The sequence below is a fragment of the Bidens hawaiensis genome, unplaced genomic scaffold (genome assembly GCF_021521415.1).
Source record: "Bidens hawaiensis isolate Kalapana, Puna unplaced genomic scaffold, B.hawaiensis_p1.1 tig00022321_1, whole genome shotgun sequence".
Lineage (NCBI taxonomy): Eukaryota > Viridiplantae > Streptophyta > Magnoliopsida > Asterales > Asteraceae > Bidens > Bidens hawaiensis.
This window is the reverse complement of record NW_027493473.1, coordinates 34,753-52,163: the sequence shown is the minus strand read 5'-3', so window position 1 is coordinate 52,163 and position 17,411 is coordinate 34,753. Positions and strand designations below refer to the sequence as shown.

The 17,411-nt window shown below is 34.9% G+C and overlaps 1 pseudogene; it reads left to right on the top strand.

Annotated features, from left to right (window-relative positions):
- Positions 1–745: 745 nt before the first annotated feature.
- On the top strand, positions 746–2,759 carry LOC143565332 (clavaminate synthase-like protein At3g21360; annotated as a pseudogene).
- The last annotated feature ends 14,652 nt before the right edge of the window (positions 2,760–17,411 follow it).

The following is a 17,411-nucleotide window of genomic DNA, read 5'->3' as shown; positions in this document are numbered from 1 at the left end:
ACTTCACATTTTGCTCAAAGTAATGAATTTGGATATGTACCTTTTGAGCTAAATTTTTTAATAACCACTCTTTAATGAATTCGGTACAGTTCATTGCAGCTAGGTTCACAGGTTCGGTGCGGTTCATTTTGAAACAAGGCATCACTGAAACCAATAATAATTTTCGGTTTAAAAAGAAAAAAAACAACTTTTGATTTTAACCACAGTTTCACGCTTTTTAAACAAAAATAATTTCTTATTTTATCATCGCTTTTTAAAAAATCAGAATTCATGTCCAAAATCTCTTAATGATAGTTGCATTTGATCTAACCAATAACTGTATATTTTTCTGATTATATGTTGAATCACTAATCACTAAATTACTAATAGATGTAGTGCATGACGCTTAAATTGTTTTTATAATACCAGACGAATTATAAGTCTTACCATTATTTATACTTTAAATGTCTTTATACTAAATAACAAGTCAAAAGTCTACCATTATTTACACTTAAATGTCTTTATACTAAACAACAAGTCTTTTAGTCTACTATTATTTATACTTGATTGTCGTTGCACCAATTTCTTGAATATTAAACTCAATTTATGAGTACTTATGGTAGAAGACATATAAAATTGTCGTTGCACCAATTTCTTGAATATTAAACTCAATTTATGAGTATTTATGACGAAAGACATATAAAGATGTCGATGCTCGTTTTTCTTTTGTATTAAACGAGTTGTGGGATTGTTTTTATTGGACACAAGTTGATAAACAGCAATCCAAATGACCACTGGAAAACCCTTCCAAGAAGTAGAGTTGCCTGAGCAAAAACCTCAGGACGACGGCGTTCTTTTCCCGGTGGTGTTATCACCAAACACCGATTCTACATTTCTACTGCAACAGAACTCACTGCTTTTGAAGATGCGATCAGAGATCATAAGCCATGGTTGGAGTCTCTTCTCCTCAAAAGTGGTGCTATTCTCTTTCGTGGTTTCCCGGTTATATTTCCTTCTGACTTCAACATCGTTGTCAAAGCTTTCGGCTTCCCTGAATTGAGCTACGCGGGTGGCGCAGCCCCTCGAACCCAAGTCGTTGACCGGGTTTACACGGCAAATGAAAGCCCTCTCGATAAGGAAATTCCTTTCCATCATGAGATGGCTTATGTAAGTTTGAGTCTATGCCAATAGCTTTGTTATAACTGGATTTTACTAGGTACGTTTGTTTGTTTGTTATCACCGGTTTATTTGTAATGAATCTTTCGCATAACAGCTTCCAAATCCCCCTACCAAGTTATTTTTCTTTTGCGAAGAAGAACCAAGAATGGGGGAGAAACTCCAATAGTTTTAAGTCATATCATTTATGAAAAAATGAAAGACAAACACCCGGATTTTGTTGCGAAAATGGAGGAACATGGTTTGACGTATATAAAAATAGCAGGTGGATGATGATGATCCATCATCCTATACTGGTAGTAGTTGGAAGTCAACATACAAGACTGATGACAAGAATATTGCAGAAGAAAGGTATGCATGTATATTTGCTGAGATTATTATCCATTATGTTAGGACACATAATTACACACACGAACAACACAAACGAAAACAAGTAAACAAACACAAGAGATTTAACGTGGTTCAGTCTAGGTTTGACCTACATCTACGAGTGGCAACTAGGGTTCTTTTATTAAGTGATAATGTGATACATTACAAGTAAATAATGAGATCTATATATAGGAAAAAACCTAATTAGGGTTAACCCTAGGAAACTTAAGCTACAAGTTAACTAACTAGCCCTATTAGAGCTAGGGTCGGCCACACCCTGCTGCTCCTTCTGACTGGCTTGGCCCACAGTGGGCCGAAGCCTACGTAACTCAACACACCATAGTTACTATCAGAGCATCTACGTGGCGTACAAAGGACGAGATGGTTACAAACTTCCTTGATGTTGAGCAAAGTTTATTCCTACAATTAGTGATGTGGACAACATTTTCTCTCTCTATCTCATATAAACATATAGATATATATTATATATTATTTTAATGGGGTTTGTGAAGGTTTGTTGTTGTGGAATAAACGAAGGTTAATTAAAAAAGTTTGGAATCTAACGTGAAGCTGATGCGGCGGTTGTGAAAGTTTGTTGTTGTAGATGTTGATATGTTATTTATCATTTATATTTAGCTATTATTTTATCTATAAATAATAGTAGTTATTCGCGCTTTATTTTTATCACTAAATGGTTACCTTCATTAGTTGGTTCATTTGTTATAATTTTATTGTAATCTCATCCAATTATTCAATTCAATATACATAAATATATGATGAATATTTATAATAAACCAATCGTCGATTTATGTTTGGGGATTGATAGGGCTGCAAAACAAGGGATAAAGTTGGAATGGAGAGGGAATGGTGCAAAAATGATTTCAAGTCCTTTACCGGCAATCGGAGTTGAGGAGAGTGGCCGGAAAACATGGTTTAATAGTCTTGTAGTTACTTACAATGGGCCGGCGACTGATAAAATTGGCAATCAGAATACATCAGTGGAGTTGGGTAACGGTGAGCCCGTGGATGACGATGTTGTGAAAGACCTTTTAAAAATCATGGAAGATGAATGTGTTGTAATACCTTGGAAGAAAGGTGATGTTTTGTTGGTTAATAATTTGACGGTTCTTCATAGCCGACGACCACTGATTAAGCCTCCCCGTCGTATATTGGCTTCATTGTGCAAGTGATTCGAAAAAGAAGATACGTTGTTGTTGTTTTTTTGTTGACATATGCTATATATATTTTGTAGTACTTAAAAGTATTAATGTATTTTGTATGTTGTGATTTGGATACTCTTGTTGAATTATTAAGCATGGTGGTTTGATTTGAGGTGGTATTGTTGTTAAAAGCTGAAAGTTGAGGTGGTATTTGTTTATTTATCGTGCTTTTTTTTCTTCTTCTTCTTAAAATATGTTTGATTCTTTTGTATTAAACGGGCTAATAAGGAAAAAAAATATATAATAGTATTGTTCATTAATAATTGCACTTATTTAAAATGGTCAGGCTAAACGTACCCCTTTCCTTGTTATCCATACACCCTCCTGCACTTTCATTTCCCATTGACATTTGTAATTGACATGTCAATCACTCTTATTTTATTTTATAATTCTCTTAAAATATCAAATAAAAAACTATTAAGTTTTTATTTTTGTTTTACAGTTTTTTTATATATTTTGTTATTGATTTTATTATGTTATTTCTTTAAGATCTTATTAAAAGTTTGTTTATTTTTTTACATGTATTAAAAAGTTTTTGTATGTTTTCTCTAGCTAGTTTTTTATAATTTTTTATAAAATGTATTCAAAATAATTTGATTATTTTTTGTTAGGTTTGGATACATGAAATTAATGTTACGTGAGAAAAGAGTCAATTTTTTTTATCAAGTTTTATTTTATCAAACCTTTTTATTTATAAAAAATGATATTTTTTATAAAAGAATGTAAACTATCTTTTAATTTAAAAAAAAGCTCTCCAAAAAGATTAAAACAAATATAGAAAAAAACATTTTTTTAAAACAAGAAAAACAACGCTTTTAGATAAGAAAAAAAAAACATTTTTCTAAGCAAGAAAAAAATATGCTTTTATTAAAGACTTTTAAATATGCATAAAAAGATAAATAGAAAAAATATTGTTAAATAAAAATAGAAAAAAATGCTTTTATATAAATAATAATGATAATAAAAGATAATAAAATGACAAAAGAAACAACAAAAAGGTCTAAATTGTATTAATGTAAAACTTGAGGGAGTGGGTATGTTTAGTAAAAATGAGTGAGAAGGGGGTACGTTTAGCAGCACCCGTTTAAAATCGGCTATCGACATTATTGCTTTGATTAGATTAACTGATTTTGGTTACTTTCAATCTTCGATGTGTTACATATTGTCATTCAGACGATCCCAAGTGTTCCTAATCTCTATCTTGTGGCTTTTCCGTTTTGATATCTGATTTCCGACTTCTGATTGTGTTATATATTCTGTTATATTAGTGTACACTAATGATGTTAGGAAGTTGTTATTCGATAAACAATTTATAGTCACTTAAGAACATAGTTTTAAAAGTCGTTAAATGCTTTCAAGTCGGTCGTCTAGGGAGTTGCGAGCGCTCGACCTAGCCGGGAGGTATTTGGAAGTTACTCGTCAAGTACTCGACTGCTTAGACTGACTTTTACAACACTGTTTAAACCTTAAAAGTATTGCATACGGTTTCACTATAATTAAAGCCTATTTCTGTATACGTTTGCTCGTCGCTCGTAATCATAAATTTGGATATGCAACTTTTGACCTAAAAAGCTTTGTTAACAACTTTTTATTAAATTCGGGCTCGAACTTTTAACTCGAAATAATGAATTTAGTGTAAATACAATACAAAACATTAAAAGAAGTTTGGTACAGTTCACTTTGGCTTGGTTCACATGTTCGGTGCTGTTCATTTTGAAACGAGGCATAAATGAAACCAACAATAATTTTCGATTTAGAAAGAAAAAACAACCGAGACTTTTAGTTATTTAACCTAGCTGCTACATCGGTTTTTCTCGCATTTAAATTTGGATGTCAACACTCGCTTAACATCATAGTTGTAAAATTTGCGCCTAGACGCCAATTAATCACTAGTCGCTACCCCACCGACTAGTCATTGACTAATTGCTATTTGCTCAAAATCGATCAAAATAAAAAAAAAATATATGTTTTTTGGTGATTTTAAGAGATTTTGGATGGTTAAACATGTTTTATATTAATCAAAGCATGTTTTCATGATTAAACCTTATTAAAAACAAGATTAAAACTTGTAAAATTTGGCCTAACCTTAAGAGTTTTTCTGCTAGGAATGAAGAACTCAGCTGATTGTTTTGTTGTTTGGTTTTAAATGTGGACACATCAAAGAAAAAACTAGATATTTCAATAAAAAATATCAAGGGGGTTTCCCCATAACTTGTTGTTGTAACTAAGGGGGGCCCATTGGGCCTCTTTTGTTGGCCCGGCCCACTTGCCTCGTTTTGCGTGACCGAAGTTCAATCTTATATAATTTTAGTAAGGGTTCGGTTTTTCACAAGGAAGATAGTTCGGGTTTGATAAACATCGCAAAAAGCGAGTATTTTTCAGCCAATTTTTGTAAATTATGAAAAACTTACTGACTCGTTGTAAAAATCCAAAAAAAATTTTGTGGATTGCTTAAAACATCTTAAATAAGTGTTCAGTAAGTCTTTTTCGGCTTCACTGATGATGGAATGTTTGTTTTGGTATTTACGACCGTGTTTAAGTTCACAGCGAAACTATTTTTTGTGAACGATGAGATACGTAAGGGACAAAGCTGGAAACTTTAATTTGAAGAAACAAACTTGGAATCTCTTTCTATAAATGGGCTATTTTGGAATTTTCCAAATATTATCTTAAAGTGGTAAATAAAAAATATTAGTTAATGATAATATATGGTTGGTGCTTTTGAGTGGATGGATAACTTTGCCTTTTATTTTAAGGCTTTTCTAATCACACCGCCGGTGTGGTTTGAAAACCGCACAAGACGCGACGGTAAGGACTAACCGTGGCGGTGTGGTCAATCAATCAAATCAACTATCATCTCACCGTTTCAAATCATCATATTATTATCATTAATATTAATATTACTAATATTAACCTAAGTTGATAATTATAAGAATTTGATTTAAATATAAATTTGTTTTAAATATATGATTATTATGATAAAAAATGATATATATTTAAATAAATATATAATTAAATAAGTGATTTTAGTCTATAATATGAGGTATTGGCTATTTGTTTAAAAAAATATTAAATGAAATATACATCTTCATTTTGCTTTGATTTTTGGTGTTTTGGAATCAAAGCTCTCCTCGTTTTCTTTTTTGTTTGGAAAATACATCTTCTTTGAAGTCAATTTTCATAAGTTTATTATGTAGTTAAACTAATATTATGATCATGTTTATGTTACTAGTTGGTTAGATTTTAATAATTGTAACCTTTCAATATTAGAAAGCATAAAAACATAAAACCATGTGATACAAAATATAAAAGTTCATAAAAAGTTCATAACATACAAAATATTAAAGTTTGATAAAATATAACAAAGTAGTGTAAATCAATATTTACACTACCGTGTCCCCGTCGGTTGAGGCGCCGACGCCGGCCCTTAATGTGCTAGCCTCGTGATCAAAGCGTGGGGGAGGTAATGTGTAATCCTCACCGCGCTGTCGGCTGGCCTATCTCTCCATCATCCAATCCATTTGACGTTGCATCCGTAGCACCGCGTCCTCTACTCTCCGTAAGCGTGCATCCGTGGCGTGGTCTAAACGCACAACGCGATAGGTGCGCGGGTGCGTGCTGCGGCACCCGTGGCTGACATTAAAATGATAATTAAACGTTAATATTTAGACGAAACAAATAAATGTAAATGAGTTATAAAAGTAACATGAACATGCTCTGTTCCATCCGCCGCCTCATCCTCCCCCTCCCCTCTGTCGTCGTCCCCCGATTGCTCTTCGTGGTTGTCATTGACGTGCACCTCCGGGGCAATCAATGGTGGAGGCTCGACTAATGGCACCGGTAGGTACGGTGGTTTGTTGAAGTCCGTAACGAGACGGTATACTCTTCTCCCGTCGGGGTCCTTAAACTTGAGAACAATACGCATGCACTGGGCGCTACCACGGGCGGGGATAATGTCGGGATCGTAAGGGTAGCTAGCTGTGTTTGAAGTCCCAAATGATGCGCGATGCGCGTCACGTAGGGGCCACCGAGCTACGATCCTCGTCCCTGCATGTGCGGGTATGTGGCGATGTAGTAGGCGAAGCCATGGGCGAGGTTGCAATGGATCCCCGTCAGAAGGCACCGCAGAAAAAACAAGTCTGAGGCAGTGGTCAGCACCCTCGTGTCGACCTTGTACTGATGAGGCTATCAGCCTATGTAGGTACCTGCACAACGAAATATAATATAAGGTAAATATAATATAATGTAACGTAATGTAAAGTAACATAGGTTCACGTACCTGTACAACGGGTCAATGATGCAGGAGGCTTTTTCTTGGCTACCGGATGGGAAAGGCTTACTCGCAATCGCGCACCACCAAACGCGCAGATAATCGTCGGCGGCCCTGCGGACGCTCGTGGTGTAGATCGGCTGCCGGACCTCCTCCTCAGTGTAAAAGCCGATCGCCACAGCGAACTCCTTCAATGAAAAGTACCGATCGACCCCAAACATCTTGAACGAAACCTCCCACGCCCGACCCTCTGGGTTCTGATCTCTCATCTGCACCTCTGGCCTCCCCGCCTCCCGTGGCCTGAAATAAAATAAACAATTTGTTTTGAATATATTAAAGTAATGTGTAGGCGGTAAACAAAGTTAAAGTAAAAAGAAAAACACCTGAAACGCAATGTCGAATAAACCTCTAGGGTAAGCTCCCGGTGTGCGGGGTAGTTCATCGTAAACATCCTCATCCACGGCGTGTCGTTGCCGACATACTCTAAAATCCTTTTGACCGCGCCAACTGAATCCATAAAACTGAGGCTTAAAATGGTATTCGGCATAGGGTTCATCAATCGGAGCTGGATGTATCGATCGTGCTCGAGTGTCCCGAGAACAAACTGCGTGTGTGGGTAACCCACCAACACATCATCCCCTTCAATAGGTTTTGGCGGCTGTTCTCTCCGCTGCCTCCGTCGTGGCCGCTGCTCAGCCTCCTCCTCCTCATCCTGCTGGTAGATGATGTCTTCCTCTTCGATGTCCATCTGTTTATCATATATATATTAAAAGCCACATTTTAGTTTTCTCAATAAACACAACTGTTGATGGATATTTTAACAAATAAGATTACGGTTTCAAATTTTCAAACCGACCGTATAAAACCGTACCGGACGAAAGATTTAATCGTATATATTAACTGTTTAATATTTCATAATATATAGTATTTCTTTAAGTTTATTTAAAAAAAAGGTGCATTGTATAAACCCCAAACCATGAAACCAAACCGGAACCAAACCGTTAATAACGGTTCGGTTTGGTTCGGTTTTAAATCTCAATGGTTCGGTTATTAGTTTTGGATAATGCCAAACCGTTTTGGTTCGGTTTGACCCGAAAACCGTCAAAACTGGGCCTTGAACACCCCGAGTTGAGTCGTCTAACTAGGTCAACACAGTCATGATTATCAAACCTATACAACGTGATTATCAAACCCTTAAATAACCCGCTCAAGTAAACCTATATAACTTGATTATCAAACCCTAACCCGATTAAATACTCTAATATATACGAGAGTGAACCCATACAAACTTCAACATAATCATTCTTACTAATTGTAATTTTAGTAAACAAAAAAATAATAATTGAACCAAAACATTAAAATATACCTTATTGGTGAAGGCTGGAGTGAAGGAGAGATGGATAATAGGGATTGAAAGGAAGGCTGCGGATGGTGTGGTTGCATGAGAGACGTCTGGCGGTGGACTCCGGCGGTGGTGGGGGGTTAGGGTTTGACCTGGAGTTGTGGTTGGGAAGGGAAGTTGTGTTATGTTTTTGTTATTTATCGATGGGTAAAAATAAATAACCTAACTTGCTGGGTAAAAAAAAGGAAAAAACTGGAAATAAAAAAATAAGGCGCTGCAGATGAGAGTCGAACCCTGGTTGACAGGAGGGTTGGCTAGATTAAAGGGAGGAGTAACACCACCAGACCAGAGTTCCAGATTGTATATGGGTCCACTCTCAAAATATATATGGGTTCACTCTCACATATATGAAACAAATTTTGAGATGAACTTCCTTTGTATATTAATTATGGAAACCGATTCTTTATGCACGTCGCCTTATGGCCTGCTGGTTAACACTTGAAGCTTTGTGGGTAGAGGTCGCGGGTTCGACCCCTGTGCAACCCGTTTTTGTTGGAAAGTTATGTTTTTATTTCCTTTAAGGCACAATTAATCATATTAATAATAATGATGACTAAATATGAATTATTTCACTAAAACCCGAATCTGTAAATACCGTTTAACCCGACTAAATATGAATAATGACTAAATATAATTATATTATGTTTTTATTAAATAATTTATTATATTTATAATAACCATAATAAATCCCATCCGGGCCGATTGCAGGCATAGTGAACTCCATTCAACCCTGGAGCGGGGAACACCGCGCACTGACCACCTCAAACTGTCTACTACTTAATGAGGGTGTACCGTGGCTCTTAATGAATTCGGTGCATCATCATAACATCATCAGCATCATCATCATCATCATATCATCATCATATTGTCATCATATCATCATCATCATAACATCATCATCATCATCATATCATCATGATATCATCATCATCATCATAATATTAGTTTCATATCATCATCATCATATCATTATCATCTTGTCATCATATCATCATCATCATCATCATCATAATATCATCATCATCATCATCATCATATCATTATCATATTGTCATCATATCATCATCATCATCATAACATCATCATCATCATATCATCATCATCATCATATCATCATCATCATCATAACATCATCATCATCATCATCATCATATCATCATCATCATCATAATATTAGTTTCATATCATCATCATCATATTGTCATCATATCATCATCATCATATTGTCATCATATCATCATCATCATCATAATATCATCATTATCATATTGTCATCATATCATCATCATCATCATATTGTCATCATATCATCATCATCATAACATCATCATCATCATATCATCATCATCATAATATTAGTTTCATATCATCATCATCATCATATCATTATCATATTGTCATCATATCATCATCATCATCATAATATCATCATCATCATCATGATATCATTATCATATTGTCATCATATCATCATCATCATCATCAAATCATCATCATCATCATATCATCATCATCATGTCATCATCATCATATCATCATCATACAATCATCATCATCATAATATTAGTTTCATATCATCATCATATCATTATCACATTGTCATCATATCATCATTATCATCATCATAATATCATCATCATCATGATATCATTATCATATTGTCATCATATCATCATCATCATCATAACATCATCATCATATCATCATCATATCATCATCATCATCATCATATCATCATCATATTGTCATCATATCATCAACATCATCATATCATCATCATATTGTCATCATATCATCATCATCATCATAACATCATCATCATCATATCATCATAATATTAGTTCCATATCATCATCATCATATCATCATCATCATAATATTAGTTTCATATCATCATCATATCATTATCATATTGTCATCATATCATCATTATCATCATCATAATATCATCATCATCATGATATCATTATCATATTGTCATCATATCATCATCATCATCATCATAACATCATCATCATCATCATATCATCATCATTATCATCATCATATCATCATCATATTGTCATCATATCATCAACATCATCATATCATCATCATATTGTCATCATATCATCATCATCATCATCATCATAACATCATCATCATCATATCATCATAATATTAGTTCCATATCATCATCATCATCATCATCATATCATCATCATCATCATCATCATCATAATCATCATCATCATAATATTAGTTTCATATCATCATCATCATCATCATCATCATCATCATATCATTATCATATTTTCATCATATCATCATCATCATAATTGTTTATTGTAACACGCCTTTATTTATATTTTGTAATTTAAAGATTAGATGTTAGCACTATGACCTGTCTAATTTGTTTAAAAATTGTTAGCACTGTTGTTATTTTTATAATTTCTTAGACTATCTTCATTTAATGTAACATCCTAAAATTTTAATGTTGAATAAAGAAAGTTATGTTTAGTGATTTCGCGTTAATTATTAATATCGAGTAAGGAGCGGATCATGGACTTGGAATAATTGAGATGGGTTAAATGAGAATGGGCCTTAGGTCCATGGGATTTAAGGGATATAAATATCCCCTAAAACCCCAAACCATCATTCATTCCATCTATTTTTCTAACACTCCAAAAAAACACACACACCACACAACTTCGCCGCCGGCCGAGGGAAGAACCGGGCAGATCCAAGAGAGAGAGAGAGAGCGATTAGTTGTGATTAACAAGTAAACGAGATCCAAACAAGCTAAAAAAGGTATGATTCTTGATCTTTGAAGTTTAAAGATCCAAGTTTTATAGTGTAGATACGACCGAAAATGGTTGGGAAACGTAGTGGGTGATGTCGAACCATAACAAGGGTGTTAAAATCGCCCAAAATGCTGGACAGAAATCAAAGCCGTGGCTGATCTGGGCAACTTCGCCTGCAACTGGGCAACTTCGCCTTCAAAGCGATAACTTAGCCTTCAAAGCGATAACTTCGCCTGAGGCCAAGTTCGCCTAATTGGTAACTTCGCTTACGGCCAAGTTCGCCTAACTGGTAACTTCGCCTAAAGCCAAGTTCGCCTGATAACTTCGCCTAGAGCTAAGTTCGCCTGAGGTTTAACTTCGCCTAAAGCCAAGTTCGCCTGATAACTTCAACTAAAGCTAAGTTCGCCTAAGGTTTAACTTCGCTTAAAGTCAAGTTCGTTTAGAAAATAAATTAAAAATCTAATGAAAAATGTGTTAAGACAGTTAATGGAAATAAAATTTTTTCAAGCTGACCTGGCAGCTCGACCCCAGCCAGGGGCTCTGCCCCTTGGATCCTGCTAGGGGCTGCCGCCCCTAGACCCCGCTGCCAGGGGCGCTGCCCCCGGACCCCCGTTCGTTGTGGGTCATATAAAGATAGAAATACATTATGAGAAGTGATAGTTAATTGATGCGTATACTTGTTATACAGTCAGCCGTGCACAACTGAAGAAAGGGATTACGATTAACGGTGAACGTAACCATGTTCATGTGAGTTTCTAGCCCCATTTATGTGTTATGTTTTCGGGGCTGTGTGCATACTCAATATGTTTGTTAATACGCTTATCCTAAGAGGTAAGTGTATGCCTTATGTGAATGATATGTTATGTATGAATGATTGCTTGAGGGTACGTAAACGATCTTCGGATATTGCACGTACTGTCAGGTTGTAACGCTATGTGTAAGGTAAGTATGATATGTATGCTTATGTGTATGAACGTGATAAAGTTAATAAATGAAGGAAATGACGGTTGCATGGTTGTATGGTTACGAAAAGGGTACCGAGCCCTAATAATACTCGAGGTATGATGTATGGTAGTATGGTAACGAAGAGGGAATCGAACCCTACTAATATTCGAGAACTAGGGAACCGAACCCTACTAATATTCGAGGAAAGAGGGAAACCGAGCCCTAATAATACTCGTGGAAAGAGGGAAACCAAGCCCTAATAATACTCGTGGAAAGAGGGTACCGAGCCCTAATAATACTCGAGGAAGGAGGGTACCGAGCCCTAATAATACTCGAGGAAGGAGGGTACCGAGCCCTAATAATACTCGAGGAATGTAAGGCGTAATGCTCTTTATAACGTAAGATATGAAGGTAAGTTAATACAAAAGAAAGAATGAAAGTATGAAAGAATGGAAGTATGAAAGTATGAAAGTATGAATGAAAGAATATAAGTTTATGTGTATTGTATAGTGTATGATTAACTAGAACTCACTCAGCGTAGCTGACTTTTAGTATGCACGCAGGTGAGTAGGATGAGGCGGCTTGCTTGAGGAGACACGTGGCATTGAACAAGAGTCCGACATCTGAAGACTTATGATGTTTTAATTTTAATGCTTTAATGTTGAAAGACAAAGGATGTTTTGAGACAAGTTAGGAATTATGTAATGTTTTATGAAAGTTTTATATTCCGCGTAAACGTTTTAATTAACTCTGATATTTAGAACTGTGTTTATGAGTAAATCCAACACGAAAGTAGGGCTACCGGTAACGGGGCCTTACATTTACAAACCAACCAAACCAACCAAACCACAATTTTTATTATAAAACTAGTATCTCTCTTTTCCACCAATTTAATCCAACAAAACCAAACTTCATTATTTTTTATTAAATAAATTTAACTTATAAATATTTTTATTAATAATTGTTGTGTTTTTTTTTAAAAAAAGTGTTTAAAATAGGTTAAACTAATTTCTTTATTTAAAAATAAACAATATATATTTAATATAAAATTAATTTAAAAAAATATTTATATTCCTTAGAACAATTAAATGAACAATTTCATTATCAACAGTCGCCGTCATCCTACGCCGCAGTAAACGCTTACCGGGGCGGTGAACACGCTCCTCTTGCAGTAGTTGACAGCCTTTTACAGCTTTATGGGATTTCGAGTAACCTTCATAAGCACCGTTAAGTTCTAACCGCGACGTTTAGAACACCACAGAAACCACTATATAAACAGGCGATATCTATAGGCTCCATACAACAAAAAATTGTTAATCCCCCACCCATACATCACCGTAATACTTTGGAAATAATAACAATGGAGCTCGAAAATAACATCTACACAGCCATGCAAATTTTGGTCTGAAATAAACAAGAAAATTGTGGCTGTGTGAATGCTATTTTGGGGCCCATTATTATTAGTATAGAAAACGGTCTCATCGGTCTACGATTTAAGTCCGCTCATCAATATATTACCTGGAAACTAATAACGATGGAGCCCGAAAATAGCATCTACACAGCCACGATAAATTCGGTCTGAAATTAACAAGATAATTAGGGCTGTGTGAATGCTATTTTGGAGTCCATTATTATTAATATAGAATACAGTCTCGTCGGTCAATTTAACTTGGTTGGTCGAGCGGATATTGGTGGCTGTGTAGATGCTATTTTGGAGTCTTTATTAAAATCAATATAAAACGAGGGGGATGAACGTACCTAGAGGGCCCCCTTCATGAATCCCAACAGTCTCGAAAATCCCAAAAGGTTTAAGGGATTTTGGAATTCGGTCAGCTAGGAGTAATGACTGTTGTGCGTCATTACCATTAATCGATGAACAAAAGGTTGCAGGCGGATTTTGACAATTGAAGCAATTGTCGTTAATGTTCTTGTTGTGTAGATGCTATTTTAAAAATCTTAGGACTAGTTTGTAATTACTCGCTCGTTCGTTCTAATGTAATCGTAACTTGTGTAACACTATTATTATATTTCACATTTTAAAGATTACATTATCATTGTATATTACGTAAAAGACGAAACGTTTGAAACAAGGACATATTTATCGCCATTTAATATTAGTATACTTTGTATATATATATTTTATATCGAAAATGAGACGATATTATTGTAACAACTCGAAAATTCCAATTAAGATTGTATCCGTAACCCGACCCATTTTGATTTTCTTAGAGAATTTAATCAATGAAAAACCGCGTTTATCGAGTAAATTAACTATTTATTTAATTAATTATATAAAACATATTTATAAACTTTTAAATCTTGGCATTTTTGACCAAAACATAAACTACTACCCCAATTTACTTCCATCTCTATATTCAAAGGACCAAACTGCTATATTATGCCTTTTGATCCATAAACCCTTACCCGTTTACCCGTATCCATTTGACAACCCGCGACCCCTCCTCAATTTTGGAATCAAATCATTCATCATAACATACATTCCTAAATCGGCCATACCGACAATCGAATTTTGGAAACCGTGATCAATATTATGCTTATTGCGTATATGAATAACTCTAAACTTAATTGAACGAACATAGATTGAACGATTTTAATTCCTTCTGGTCTCAGTTTATGGTAATTGATTCATTCCTTCTGGTCGCTCTAACCTATCCTATAATAACCCTAAACTTAATTGAACGAACTTAGATTGGATTGATCGATTTTAATGGTTAGGGTTTAAGATCAATTAAGTGATAATCGACTTCTGGGTTTTTAAATTTATGTTGTTATGATTTAATCAACATTTGACCCTGGCTCAGATGGTTGTGAGGTGTGCGTCAATGTACTCAGCCGGCCAGGGACGCAGGTTCGAGCCCTGGCCAGCCCAGTTTTGGGTAATTTTATTTCTTTTTCATTGTTTAAATCTTTTTAATAATGAAATAAATATCTCATAACTAAAATTAAATATAAATGATATTTTCATCCAACCGACATCCATAAGTTATGTTTTCTTGTCTATAAATCTCATCAGAAGTTTTCGTTTATATGCGTGTCTATATATATATATATACACACATACATGTAATATAATTATAAATTAATAATAATAAGCTTTGCTTTATTAAAACACGGCACTTCTAATTCATGTATTTTCATCGTGAACATTTTTATAAAATATGCTTATATTAATTATATATATATATATATATATATATATATATATATATATATATATATATATATATATATATATATATATATCGTATGATATAACGTTTGTGTTAAATTAATTAATACAAGTTGTATTTATATGTGTACACAACACCAAATATGTTAGAAGTGTTTGGTTTGTTGTGATAGGGGGTTCGGGGTTTTATACACAATTTTCCACGTGACCTATATACACAATTTTAATAATTATATGTTAAAATAAATATAAAACGAGGGGATGAAATAGAATTACAAAATAACACATACACGACAACTATCAGGCACAGTGATATCATCTTATCAAATAGAATTAGGTCATAACATTGCAATCCGTACGTCGCTGCGTGTTTTATAAAAGAAATCACTCAACATATATCCCACTTGTAAGATGGTAGCATTCCATGTGAGATCACTTCATGCTTGTATTTTTGAGGTGGCACCGAATTCATTAAAAGCCTCGGTCCATCTTCATGAAGTAGTAGGTAGTTTGAGCTGGTTCGTGCGTGGTGTTCCCCGCTCCAAGGTAGAATGGAGTTTAATGTGCCTGTAATCGGCATTGATGGGATATATGAAGGTGGACTAATTAAGAGTTCTACCTTGCCACAGCTACCCCTACGACTTGTCACCACAAAATAGCGTCTACACAACCACTATATGGTTTTAAGCATATTGGCTTGAATAATTTAAATAGGGTCGATGATTTTTGAATAAATTGTAGGTCGAGAAGGAAATATCGTTGCTAAGAAACATTTTTGAGGGGGATATGGTAGACTAAAGTGTTTGTGTAAATGGTTGATGGTAGTCGTTTTTATAGCCAAAAGTTAGGTGCCGCGTTAAGGGCTTTAGGGGATGATAAGTGTTACCGATGATAACATTATATGCCACCGTTGTGACTTAACGCAGAGGTTATCACCGACATTATTTTGCATGCTTTGTAGACTTTTTAGAGTTGCTTCAGTCATCACAGTTGTTACAGGCTTTTCGGGCCATATACGCCGCGGTAATGCCTCAACGCAGCGGTAAGACCGACTTTATTTTTGCATGATTTGCAGAGAGGTTGGATACACTTCACACACTTTGTAGATTTCCAGGTTACCCATATACGCCGAGGTGAGATCTTAACTCAGAGGTTAACACCCCTAGAAACCATCTATAAAACATTTAATAAACTACAAGCTAGGTGCAAAACTAGTCAACCCCATACATCACCACACCCATACAACACGATTTAATTCCTTATCCTAGACATAATACCATGCCAAAAATAATATAGAATATGGTTTCGTTGCTCAATATAACTCGGTTGGTCCAGCGTATATTGGTGGTTGTGTAGATGTTATTTTGGAGCCTTTCTTCAAACACAGAAATGATGAACATGTTTGTGGGTCATTGATAGCCCCGAGAGTGAGATCAAAGGGATGTTTAAAAAATATATCGGTCAACGAGGAGCGACGATTGGTGTGTACCACATTACTATTAAAGGAAAAAATCTGGTACGCCGATTTCGATATTGGAGCAGTGGTCGTAACACTTTTATTGTATTTGTAATTTAAAGATTAAATTATGATTATTATACATTACATGATGATCGGTTTTGAATAAGTAAATGTAATTGATAGTTCTGAGAGTGAGATTAAAGGCATGTTGATAACATTCTCGGTCAACGAGGATCGAGGGTTGGTGTGTACCACATTACTATGAATTTAAAGATTAAATTATGATTAATTTTACTTTTTCATTTAGTTGTTTACTGTAACACTTTTATTATATTTTGAAATTTAAAGATTAAATTATAATTATAACACATTACATGATGATCGGTTTCGAATACATAACTGTAAGTTTAAATTATTAATAACACCCTACCAATATCACATTAAAAAAATTTCTAAAATTGTTGTTGACATCTACGAAATGTTCTTCTATCCTTTCGGGTGGTTCTTTAGAATGTCCTGTGGAAACCGTCTATTGGAACACTAGTAGATGATGACGCCTGGCACGACCGAGGAGGAGAAGTATGATAGACAGGTCTCCTCCGTTGACCCGTCTGTCGG